The sequence below is a fragment of the Ambystoma mexicanum genome, chromosome 2p (assembly GCF_040938575.1).
Source record: "Ambystoma mexicanum isolate Mex_15411 chromosome 2p, UKY_AmexF1_1, whole genome shotgun sequence".
Taxonomy (NCBI): domain Eukaryota; kingdom Metazoa; phylum Chordata; class Amphibia; order Caudata; family Ambystomatidae; genus Ambystoma; species Ambystoma mexicanum.
The window spans coordinates 750,449,739-750,463,583 of NC_090923.1; positions in this window are offsets into that span (position 1 = coordinate 750,449,739).

Consider the following 13,845-nt stretch of genomic DNA (forward strand, 5'->3'; position numbering starts at 1 on the left):
AAATGTAAAAAATCAGGATTTATTTCCTGCAGGGCTACCAGGTGACTGTTCCCTGGCACCCTCAGGACAAAAACGTGAATAACTGTTTCATTCACCCTCAGCCATTGCCTCATGTCAAGCTCCAAAACACCCTCCATCATCCCTGATTTCCCCTCACAGTAACTCTGGGATGAGTGTAGTCCACTCGGGGGTCTGAATCCATCAGTGACCCCCATGGTCTCACTTGAAACAACTCCCTCCTGCATTATCTAACTCCTCTTGGCTAATTTCGCCGGGATTCCACACAGGCCAAATCCTCGCACAAATCCACCGCTCATCACGCTCTGTGTCTCCCTTCTTAACTTCATCATGGCTTGCCTGTCTCCCTTCTTAACCTCATCATGGCTTGCGTGTCTCCCTTCTTAACCTCATCATGGCTTGCGTGTCTCCCTTCTTAACCTCATCATGGCTTGCGTGTCTCCCTTCTTAACCTCATCATGGCTTGCCTGTCTCCCTTCTTAACCTCATCACGGCTTGCGTGTCTCCCTTCTTGACCTCATCATGGCTTGCCTGTCTCCCTTCTTAACCTCATCACGGCTTGCGTGTCTCCCTTCTTAACCTCATCATGGCTTGCTTGTCTCCCTTCTTGACCTCATCATGGCTTGCGTATCTCCCTTCTTAACCTCATCATGGCTTGCGTGTCTCCCTTCTTAACCTCATCATGGCTTGCGTGTCTCCCTTCTTAACCTCATCATGGCTTGCCTGTCTCCCTTCTTAACCTCATCATGGCTTGCGTGTCTCCCTTCTTAACCTCATCATGGCTTGCGTGTCTCCCTTCTTGACCTCATCATGGCTTGCCTGTCTCCCTTCTTGACCTCATCATGGCTTGCGTGTCTCCCTTCTTAACCTCATCATGGCTTGCTTGTCTGCCTTCTTGACCTCATCAAGGCTTGCGTGTCTCCCTTCTTAACCTCATCATGGCTTGCGTGTCTCCCTTCTTAACCTCATCATGGCTTGCGTGTCTCCCTTCTTGACCTCATCATGGCTTGCCTGTCTCCCTTCTTGCCCTCATCACGCTCTTTGAAAAAAGTCACTTGTTCTTCATTCCGCTCCATCAGAACAGCGCCGGCCCTGCGCAACACTGCTTTTCATGAAGATATCAGATTAAAGCACCCTGCAAACGTCCGTTTCTTTTGAATGCTGAACATGCTTCAGCGTCATCACTTCAGTTCAGATCCCCAAGTGAACAGAGCTCTGCGGCCCTCACCTCTGCTGCTGCCTCTACTAGCAATCGCACCCACGTTGTGGCACCTCCAGCAACGACACCCACGGGTGCTCACCTGCAGTAATGGCAACCACAATGCCCACCTCCACCAACAGCACCCATGGTGGGCACCTCCAGCAACAGCACCCATTGCTCCCCCGATCCCGCACTCAAGCGTCCACCTCCTGCACCTCCTTCATGAGTAGACACTGCCGCACACCAGTCCGGAAGAGGATCGCTACGCCCACCGCGCTCATTGGCCCAGCAGGTAGGCTAATTTCAGCTGTCTCTCATGACAGCTCAGCTCACACCTGTGCCAGCAATCTACCAGCTCTCCCCGCTGCACGACTGGCAATGCCTCCAGAATGCACAGTACAGATGTGCCTCACTATTAATAGTAGGTATGCCCCTCGCAGTAATATCTCGCCTGCTACCTGCAGCAACGCCACTGTCAGCCCCTTGCAGACCAGGGTGGCCCTTACCCCAGCAATATCTCTGTCTGCCTCTTGCAGAACTGAATGGCCCCAGGCCCTGGTGCTGCTCCAATCAAGGGCTCGGCCTCAGAAGCTCCACTACTCTTAGCAACACTCCTACCTCAAGAGCGGATCTTCTCTGCGTTTGGGGGGCAGTGGATGTCACTTTCCTGATGTCCCTTCCAGGTGCTGTCCCCCCAGCAGAGCCCACACAGGCTCCTCCAGTTCGTTGCCAGTGTAATAATGAAGTCTTGGCCATAGATGACACTGAGACTGGTGTTGACACAGGAAACATCTTTGCTAAAGTTCCTGCCTCAGGTAAAAGGCACAGGTATACATTTAGGGAACATTAGGTAAGTTACATGAGAAAACCTCCACCGGAATCCTCTCTCAGTCAACCCAACTTCCGACTAACAATCACAGCACCACAGAACCATTCAGAACATAGCATGCTCACACACAGCATTCCATGTCAGTCACTCCTAGCTTTCCACGCATACAGGGCATGGTGCAGGAAAAGGCAGGACACAACACTACCCATCACCTGTGGAGTCCTGCAGGGCTCCATGCTCTCCCCAGCAATCTTCAATCTATACATGGAGCTGCTGGGAGCCCTCCTAGCCACATACAACATACACATCCACCAATACGCTGATGACACACAGCTATATCTCAAGATGGACTCCATCAAGGACATCCACAGGCTCAACACCTGCCTCTTGCTGATCCAGTCTTGGATGTCCAGTGCATACATGAAGCTCAACCCCTCCAAGATCCCTCCAAGACTGAATTCCTACTCCTAACCAACAACACCGACCACATAGACATGCAGACCTGGCTTTCAACCATGAACCTTGAGGGCTTCACACCTGAGCTCACCTCCTGCGCCAAAAGTCTGCATCAACAAACATCTCTCCTTCAAGATACATATAGCTAAGAAAACTCAGAGAGCTTAGTATCAGCTCTCCCTGCTGTGGAAAGTCAAGCACTTCCTCCCTCTGGACAGCTTTAGATCCACTGTTCAAGCACTGGTCCTATCCCATCTGGATGGGGGCAATGTCCTCCTCAAAGGCCTCCCATCGTCCTCCCTTGTGCCCCTGAGAAGTGTCATACACAAGGCCGCACACCTCATCTAGGGTCTATGCAGATATGACCACATCACCCTGGCCCTCATCAACTTTCACTGGCTTCCATTGCACGCACAAATCACCTTCAAGTCTCGCTGCATCATCTATAAGGCAGTCACCCTCAAGTTACCCAGCTATCTCGAGGAGAAACTCAGCATCTCCGGCATACAGTGCACCACCAGAAGCCAGAACATGTGCTGACTTGAACTCTGCCACCTGCAAAAAGGAAAGGACCAGAAAACAAGCCTTCTCTGCCTCTGCCCCAAGACTATGGAACATCCTCCCCTTCAACATTAGACTGCCTCCACACTCCTACAATTCAGAAAAGAACTCAAGATCCACCTCCTCAAAGAGTCTCTCCTACTCAACACCTGGGCCATCACATTGTTCCCACGCCACCTGACTTGCTAGACGCCGTCCGCCCCTCTACTCACCACCACCGTGTGCAGCTGTACCCCTCCTCTGTGTCCTTCTTTGTCCTACTCCCCGCTGTATATCTGTTCTGCTGTTACATCTGAAAAGCGCTCCGTTGCATCTCAAAGCTAGGTCCGCACTCAATAAATATAATAATAATAATAATAATAATAATAATAATAATAATAATAATAATAATAATGATAGTAATCATTATATTGCCTATAAACTGACATTTTGAAGCATAAAATTGTATTGTTGCATTTTTGCAGCATTGTAATTAAGTTGACAGTGTGAGGGAGTGCTAGCATGCAGGGGTGCGAGTGAGGGCACGGGGTGCTGGATCAGGAGGCAGATGATGCAGGTTGAGGGGTATATGGCTTCCTGGTATACCTGCAGGTGTGGCGTGGCAGGGGTAAGGGGGCCAATATATTGTCTGGTACATACTGTGTACAATATGCAATTGTCTATGATGACTTCTTGTGTGATTTGTTTGCTTTGATTGGCTGTTGAATGTTGTAATTTCTTTCAATAAATGCAGCCTTATCTTTTCCAAAGAAAGATGTGTGTGGGTCTCCTGGGCAGTCCCTGATCCCTGCACTGCCCATCTATTAAAGCATGAGTGAGGCTTTTTTGGAAGAGATTTTACTGCAAACTGAATCACTTCCAGGGGCACCCAATGTTTGCAGGTAAGGTACGGTGAGATTAAATCATTTTCCCGGGATCATACATTTAAGTGGTAAAGCCAGAATTTGAGCATAGCCTTAAATGTAGGTACTTGACCACGCATCTTCGCAGCTCAAGCTGGTACAAATATGTGTTGCAGTTTGGTTTTGCATAAATAAAATAATATGATATGATATGATAGGTTATATATAATGTTCAATATTACTTAAAAAATGCACTAGTGACATAAATCAACATGACAATGTATACATCACTGTAGATACTTGAAATTTGAGGAACACTGCGGTAGATCTGTGCATTTGTGATTGTGACTCAGCTGTCTATGTCTGGGTTCTTGTTAGATGGTGCCTTTCCATCTCGTTTCTTGGTTTAGACAGTGTGGGTATTGAACCTGTGTCACAATGGCGCTAGGTTGGTAGTTTCCCTTTGATTACAGGGTTGACAATCACTTTGCCGAGATCGCTCAACTGTTTGCAGAGGCCCCCTGGGCCTTAAAGTCTATCCCATTCGGAGGCTCGAATTATGAGCACTATTCTTTAATGCCTACCTTACCTGCACTCACACAGAAGCCTTGGAAATGACCCTTGTTGGGTCAAAACATGTGTCTGCTAAACTGTGCAATTAAAACTACAACATTGAGCGTTTTTACTTATCACAGTTTCCTACAACAACACAAGTGTCAAGCTTTTGAATATTTTTCTGCATCACAGAACCCTGTAATTAAATGGAAACTACCAACCATCCTAGTGCCATTGTGACACAGGTTCAATACCCACACTGACTTTAGAAACTTGTTAATGAAAAAGAGTAAGGGAGTCATTTTGTTTTGAATCCTAAATGGCATGGAGGGTACCATTCCTGTTTGCACATGTTTGCAAAAGGACGCCTCTATGCAATTTTAATTGTTTCCACCAAGTAATCGAAAATGTAATAGTAAAGAACAGGCAAAATGGCCTTTGCTCTTCAGTTTTACGTGTCTGGAAAAGTGTAAATACCTCCCACAATTAACGATTGTTGCAGCCATCTGCAATAGATTCCTTTGTAATCTGCTCGCTTTTACCAGGTGCAAATGTTATGCAGCTTTCGTAGGAATCCATTGGTTTTCCACCAGTGTGAAAATCCACTTTGCTCTCCAACTTCGACTGCTAAATCATACAAAATCATACAGCACATAAAAAGTGGCGGTAAATGCTTTCAGTGCCACTTTTTCCACTCCGCTTGACTTGGAAAATGACCACCTATTATTGTAGATTTATTTTCCCCATCCTGAATGGAAGCCTACAAGTTCCAGCATGCAAATGAATAAGAAAAGAAAAATGAAATGCATGACAAGGTCATTGATTCACACAGCTTGTTCTGTACCCCATCATTTGTAATCACCCAACAATCACTGTGAAGAATTCGACCATCTGCATGGGAAGTATGCACTCGCCTGGGCTGGTTTGATATTTTTTTTTAAAGAAAGGCAATATTGGTAGACAAACCTTCAGGAAATGTGTGGGGCTAATCCGCACACATTTCTCAATGCTCACGCAAAAACAAAGAGGCCTGTTCACAGAAATTACAAAGGGCAGGAAACCCCAACACCTTTTTGATATGATGTTATGTCCCGCGGGCGCAGATGGTCCGTGTGGCACTGGTGGAAGCAGATTGGATCAATTGGCTATGGTTCCCCCATGATGGCGGCCCGGAGAATGAGCAATGTTCCAGCCTTCCACAACACTTCACTGAGGCTGACCCCGCCCCCGATGTCAGAGAAGGCTTATCCGGCACTTCGAACAAAGCAACGTTGCGTTGCTACTCTTCTCCCAGCCACGCTTAGTGAGTTAGTTCTTTCCGCAGATTCTTCAGCAATCCTCTTTTAGAGCTCTGTGCTAACCTATCCTTAAATTCATTTCTTTCCCTAGTGACCTCTTCCACCATCCACGGCTTTCCCGATTCCTGCTCCAGCTCCGGTCGCATTACGGCTTTCTGTGAGGTTTCTCCACATTAGGTACATCTCCCGTCCATAAATCTCCCTTTCATCTGCCTTTCCCTCCACACACTCTACCGCTCTGTCTAACAGTACCTCTTCCCCCGCAGAAGCCCACCGGCGCTTCATCATTTCCACAGCTGTGGGCATTGTTTTCAGTAAAACCGGAAGCTTGCAGACTCTCTTTCACTGCCACGGCCGAAGCGCCATTTGCACGTGTGCCGAGATTAGATCCTGGTAGGTTCAGAGTCTGTTCCTTTCTTCCTCACCCTCTTCTTTCATCCGCTCACAAACTGTCTTTACATTACAGTCCATTCTGAACAACAAACAGCTACATTACCTGAGCGTTCCATTGGCTGTCACAATAACACCAGCATACGGTCATACTCAGCTTTCCCTCTCTTGGGCGCCACACAAAGGGAAATCTTATTTTCATTAGTTTGAGTCCCTATCACACTGATTTTAGTCTTTACTAATCCTCTTCTTTATGTCAACAGTGCCAGTCTGAAGTGACAACGCATTACTACATGGCTAGAAGTCCTCCTTCAGACCCAGCACACAGGAGGGCACTATCCAACAAGAGCAGGATCCAGGGCTTTCTTCCCCATAGGGTTGGCCTGGAAACCCAATTCGGTCCTGGCAATTTGTGCCTCAGGGAGGAATAGGGCAACCAGGTAGATTTTCCATTCATCCAGACTCCTGCCTCTGATTCAGGTTGGTATTGTGCACTGTTATCACATATTACATATGCAACGTGTCAGCTTGAAGCTAGCTCCCACCCCTCTGTATGAAGGGCAGTCAATGTCATGTCTGGGACAACTGTTTACAGTAGGCAACCCATGCACGGATCTCCCTTTGAGAGCGAAGAAGTATGTGATTTGATGGAGAGAGAAAGTCTGTACTTGCCACAAACTTCAAGGGAGACCTACGCTTTCATCTGGAGTCACAGAGAGCTCAATTAACTAGAGAGACACTTTGACCCACAACAAACAGGAAGATGGGTGGGACGTAGTAGTACATGTTGCCACACCTTAGCTTTCCTGTTGCAAAGCACTCTGGTTATGACCTCACGCATAACAGAAGATTATTGGTGGGGACCCAAAATTGGTTCATTAAGGTAGGCTTTGCCTGCACCAATCCCTGGGGCCCATTTGGCTTTAAAAGGGGGCTGAGCCCCTCTTTTGACAGATCATCCAACGACTTTGAAAGGTACAATCTGCCTTACAGATTCCATCAGTGAAGGAAGGCCAGGATTTCCAAGAGGAGAGCAGGATCCCTCCCCTAAACATCTCCCAGGGAACAGAGGGAGATACCGACCTCAAAGTACTCGTCCAACAGCTCCAGAACTGGTACCCAGCCAGAAGAGAGCATGACCTGCTACTTCTGCCAGCAGGCTTCTTAGGTGAGAAGTGCCAGAGAGTCTCTGACCAACGGACAAGGCCGTCGCCTGCAAAACACTCTCCTCAGCTTTGGGCCATCCGCCTTAAAGGACGACATGTGCCCAGTAACAAAGCTAGGAGTGCCACAACAAGCATCTATCAGCGTCCATCTTTTAAGGACATTTTGGAGGCAGTCGAGCCCTCAAACCGTGACCGGCTGTACCACTGACTGTTGTCATGCTGTTGTCATGCTGCAGTCACTAAAGCCATCTGAGATGCCTCCACCAGCACTCCAGATCTGCCAACCAGCACAGAGACGACTCTTGACCCCGGGCTGCCATGAAGGCCAGCGGGCAGCCATTCGTCCAGCCTCGTTCCCTTGCTGGAAAGTGTCCTGCAAATGACTCAACACTGTTGAGCATCAAGACCATCTGAAGCACCAGGCACATTGTGGTTCTGTCTTCTGGGAAGGCCCCTAGTGACATTTACAACCCCTTGCTCCCTTGGTGCGGAAACCAAATAACCTTGTACAGTTAAGACTGATTGCTTTACCGACTACCCTCCTGTCAGTATCCAGAGTGCATCCCTTTCCTTCGTGAAACTGTCTGTCCTCTATGTTCTTTTACAGGGTGCGCTATATTTTGTAGTGTGATAGAACTGTCTGTTGTAATAATAATAAAGTAGATATTTTTTACATCCTTGACTTGACAGTCCCCTTTATTATTGGGTAATAATTGTATTTTTGCTGTGTTGCAACTAAACAACGATCCACCACCTTACAGAGATAAACCTGCCGTTCCGTCCACGTTAACAAAATTGGACAAGGAGATTTATAATGTACTTGTATTTCCAATATGTTCGGATCCCTTCTGCTGTGTTAGAGGTGTGGGGCTGATTGATGGTTTACAAACTGATATTCATCCCTGGACCACTGGTGCCCTGGAAGCTGATTCGTCACAGTAACACTTACATAGCTTATTAAAACCTTGCATAATTTTAAGAAAAAAGTACCACAGCAATGGTCACTGCCTTTTCCCATCTCTCTAAATGTCCTGTTGTAAATAATCATCTGCTGAGAAACATTAAAGAGACCTCACTGGGAGGGTCTTTGCAGCTTTGACTGTTTGTCTTTCAGGGTAGAGAGGCAGAGTAGGAAGACCCAATGAGCATTTGACCGTTATCTGACTGTTAAATCCACCTCGGATTGCACTCTGCAGGTAATATTTAAATACATTGTTTTAAGTTCAGAAGAAGTGCCCCTTTTATACTTTACCAGCAATGTTATAGGAAACCCGCTGCTCCTGTTATTTTACGGGTAGTGATGATTAATCTTCTGAGAGGCATTGGGGGTGAGAACAATCCTCCCATCCCATTGCCTCTGTCCCATGTCACTGGGGGATCCCACAGTAAATAATGTCCATTTACGGCACTGCCTAAACAGCCAGCACCCAGCCCAGAATACCTTCTAAATACGGCCCACAATGAACATGATGTATTCTGTTTGCATACAAACTCTGTTAATAGTTACTCAAACAGTATGAGGTTATCATGTCACTACTTATCAGTTCGAATCATGAAAAGTTTTGGGAAGGCAGGCTAGTCTTCCACACAAAGATACATTCTATTATGGTCAGAACCCCATTGATAAGTACACATGAGAAGAAGATCTGAAAGTGGGCCACGCTTGTCGTCCTAGCTGGGACATGTTCAGGTAGGGCATTGCTAGGCTAAGCATGAGGTGCAGCTTTATTCACTAGGCATAGCAATCAAGGTACAAAAATCTGGTCATATACACTTTCATTTATTGAAACCAACAGGCATTGCCAACGCTCGTGATATATATATATTGCATATTTGTAGATGTTTTGTGTCACTCTGTTGTGCTGTTTTTCGAAATAATGTATATACTATGTCACTCGAGCTACCCTTTTGCCCTAGCACGTTTGTAATACTGTTTGGATGCAAGCCACTGTTGAATCACGTTACAATATTGTGTAGAAATGATGCACGTAAATTGAGACTTATGCTCAAATTAATTAAAATGCTTGATTGAATCAAGACAAATAACGTTTCACCTAACAATCTCAAGGTCCATGAACAAGATGCTGATATGTAATGAATAGAATTCACATAAAGAAATTAGAAAATAGATTTTGAATTAACCACTGGTAGGAACATCTTCATTGGAACTGTTACTGTCTGGTGCAAATTATCATATAAACCATGCAATTGAACAAAAAGGATCAAACTACTGTCACTTTAAAGCACTTTTGTACATATTTATTGGAAAAGCATGTCCAGTTTTATAGGCACAATTGGAATTTATTTTTGGAAGTGTCCCCATGAAGTAGTTTTCATGATTAATTTAATGTTCAAATGTATTTGATATCAGAATCATTTCATGAAAGGCTTGATTGTAATGCCAGAAGTCTAAAAAGCTAAGATACAGGAGACTTTTTCTAACATGCAAATAGATCATATTGTTTATGCACTTTAATGTAGGTACATTGTTAAAATCAATTAAGAAATGCTGAAATTAACTCAGAGGTTGCACTCGAATTGACACGAAATTGATCCACAACTATCCTGAAAGAGTTGTTGGGAATAATATAAAATAATGATATTATGTATCTTTGGTTGGAGATGATGTCACTTTCATGGACTTTGAGTACCACGGTCACCAGGGACATGCATTTTGGTACAAGGGCCATTGGCTTGACAAGGAGATGGAAGTTCAGGGCTAATCTAATGTAGAATCTCACACTTTCATCTGAGTGCATTCAGGTTGCCACAATTTGGTGACAGAAGGGTTATGGGTAGAAATCATAGAAAAGGCACAAAGAGGGCACTTAGGTAACCACTGGTCCGAGAGCACCATTGGTGGCCTACTGTTGTCCAGGGTGTGGACTGTTTAGTGAGTTATTCTATCCCAGAACAAACTAAATCAATAGACTGGGTAGATGTGGGGATGAGCCGTCGCCGCCCACATTCACGCCAGAATCCAGGAGAACTGCGCAGTTTGCGCACACCAAAATGGTCACCTAATCTGCCACCCACCAGTGCAAAGAAAGATGGTTCTGTTCAAAATCTGTTTTTATTGATGTCAAAAAGTTGCTAAAATCATGGGCACAAGACCACTCTAAAGATACAACCTTCTTGTGGGGGGTTCCACATCACCACTCTAATGTAAGGATGCCATCAAAACAATGCTAAGCCAGGATCCTATACTATCAAGCAAAAGACCACTCTATTGAAATGCATTAATTCATTACAGATCCCAAAAATGGGTGCAGTACCAGCTTTGTCCACAAACCGGCACTAGCGGTCTAAACTCTGACAGGAGAACTGCTAGTTCAGAAGCTAATCAGCCTCCTGAGACAGCTGGAAACTTCAAAGGTCCGCTGGTTAATTAAAACTCTTAACCACCTGCTGTTCCCAGAGACAATCTGATTGCATTAACAGGCCAAGAGGCTGGGAAACCTTCTCACCTCAGAGACCCACACAACAGCCCAGGAAATCACAGGTTCATGCTAACCAAATGCAGAGTGGCCCCCTGGCCTGCTGACCTCAGCCGACACATGAGACTCTTGCAATTGAATGGGGTCTGTTGATTTTCAGTGTGGACTGTAAACAGAGCCCTGCCTGGGAGAGGAGAGACATGTGGTACTCCCAAGTTTCTGGGGGTGGACTCAGACACTTTTGTGGAATCATATTGCAGCAAATATATGTTTAAGTTAAATGCTTCTAAAATATTGTATTAAGCTCACAAAAATGTGCAATTTGGAGAACCTTAATCCAAGAAATGTATCTGCAATTCAAGACTTGATTCAACTTTGTACCATGTTCTGAGGCGAAACCCCGCTATTTATTGATATTACAGACACCGGGTTTATGCTAGAAACCTAGTAAATTACTGGAATATGTGTAGAAGGAGGGTGTACATTTGTGTAATTTTTTATACAGATTTAACATTGGTAAACCAACTAAAAACGAAATTAAGTTGCAATTTGTAAATGCAAGCCCTCAGGAAGATCAGAGTCGAACAAGCATGGACCATAAATAATCGGTAATATGTACATGTAATTTCAACAAATTGTGTATCTAGGAAATATGTATTTGGATCAGAAATAGATTTGTGTGCACATTGACAAGGGGAGTGTCTGACTGTAAACCATAAAGATGACACACAACCTAGCTCCCCAATCAAGGGAGAGAGGAAGACGTGGCCAATGATAGATTGCGAGGGGCTGGCTCAGCTATGCCCAGGCATACACCCACTTTCTAAACACATAAAAAGAGCCACTGGAAGCCAGATAGGACTTTTTTTCTTTTTCACTTTCTGCGGAGCATTTTGACTTCAGACTTCACATCCAGGGATCCAGACTTCAAATCCATCAATCTCCAGAGACCAGAAATTAACTCCAGAATTTGTAGCAGAGAGGCCTGAAACCACAAGCTGAATCCCTTTTCAGCAGGCCTCCAAATCATTTGCAAACTATTCAACAGCCGGAGCAAGTTTTAACTGTCAAGTTAAAGCTAACATTCTAAGCGTTCCAACGAACCTAAAACCGACTTGCTACCCCTTATAGTGCCTCCGTAATTGCGCGCGACGCACGCGACTAAATTGCCGCGATTTGACAATTTGCTTCATTTTAGCCACGGGTAAAATATTTGTCTTTGCTTCCATCCCTGAAATCTGTTTTCAACCTAATAACCATCCCTGAATCATTGATAGGACTGGCCTGAACTGATTCAAAGTATCTATCACCTACCCTGAACCTCCTATAGGGAATTAAAAGCAATTTGAGTATATTTTTCACTTCATTGCCACCACATTTAAAAGGATTTTGCCTGTGTTTAAAACTCCTACCTGTTTTCCTCTAAGCTTGCTAAGGGGGAACTGAATTATATTTGATTGCATTCCTGAGAACTGTGTGCTTTCCTTCCATCTCTTTACATTGCATAAAGGGGGGGGGGGTGAATTGCTACCTGGGGAAAAGTGATTACATTGTTTTGGTTGAAATCATATCAAGTTTATTTTCTGTACTGCATTTCATTCATCATTGCATTGTCTTTGAAGCCATAAAAGCATTCTCAGCTACCTTATCCTCTCTATATCACTTCTAAGCCATCAAAAGAGTGTACCACTGTAACATTATCCATTGTTCATCACTATCATCTTCACAAGTGTGCTATCAAATATTAATTTATTATAAAAGTGTGATATATATGCTTTATTATTTATGTCAACATGGTAAGGAAAAAAGGCCAGAAAACGACGCGTTTCACGGTGCACAGACCGCTTGATCACGTTAGAAAGTGCAAACATAAACAAGGTGACTTTAAAAAGGGTACTTAATCTCTATGATCTCTGTATTGGATAGAATGTATCCCTTTCACACACTGTGCTTGGATTGCATTTCGGTGGCAGACATCTTTGAATATATAAAGAAGCTCAGTAATTACCACAGTGTATGAGCACATTTCAGATGCTACTTAGTGTATAAATCCACTTTCTCAGCGATATTACATGCATTATTGACTCTTGCTCAGTCGTTAAACCGAAATGGACAATTATTGAACATCTCACATATTGTAAATAACATGACCACATGGATAATTAACGCTTAGTGCGTGACGTTCCAAATTGGAGAATAAACATATTAAGAGCATGTAAGAACCCAAAATGCATATAATAGTTCACATTTCGCTTACATAACTATTAGTAGCAACCTCAAAAATATATGCTCATTCAACACCCCGTGTATATATGATCTTTTTCTGCCATAGCTAAATGTATTACCAGATCATACATCCGCTTTTTGCAATCTTATGCGGAATTGTAATATTCACGCAAGACCCATTATTATATTTAATTATGGGCAAGGAAACGAACAAAGAATGTTACATGCAATCCTCAATTAAACATATACTGTGTGACTAAATGAAACATACGAGTTCAGTGTACTGCCCTATACAGAATTATAGGACTACACCAACCCTAATACATGGTTCCTAGTGAACTAGTCCTGGTCTCTAAAGTGCTGATTGCCATTTTGCTATAAAGTGCCAAGTGCATGTCTTGCATAAAGTGCAAAGTGCCTAATATAAAGTGCATAGTGCCTGTAAGTGTTCAACTTGTGCAAAATGGCAAAAAGTTAGTTTCGATATACACATTAAACCAGAAATTCAATCTTTAAAAATAGTTCACACAGCCAGCGTAGTAGAAAACAACATTCTTGCACAACATGTAATAATTGTGGGTCTAAAATTCAAAAAATCATTTGTTAAGTGCGGAAGAGATATATAAAAAGGCAGGAAAAGAAAGGGGATAGCAAGACAGAGACAGGATAATGGATACCCAATTATGTATGTAACCTTGGCGCACTTACATGAAACAAAATTAGAAAAAGGTATGATGAAAAACAATACATCACAATTCTAAAAACAGTAATATATCCTCTGCTATACTGGGGGTAGGGAGAAACATTTTTTTTTAAATTACATACTCGAATGAGCCCTATAGAATAATCTATATACTCAACCCAAA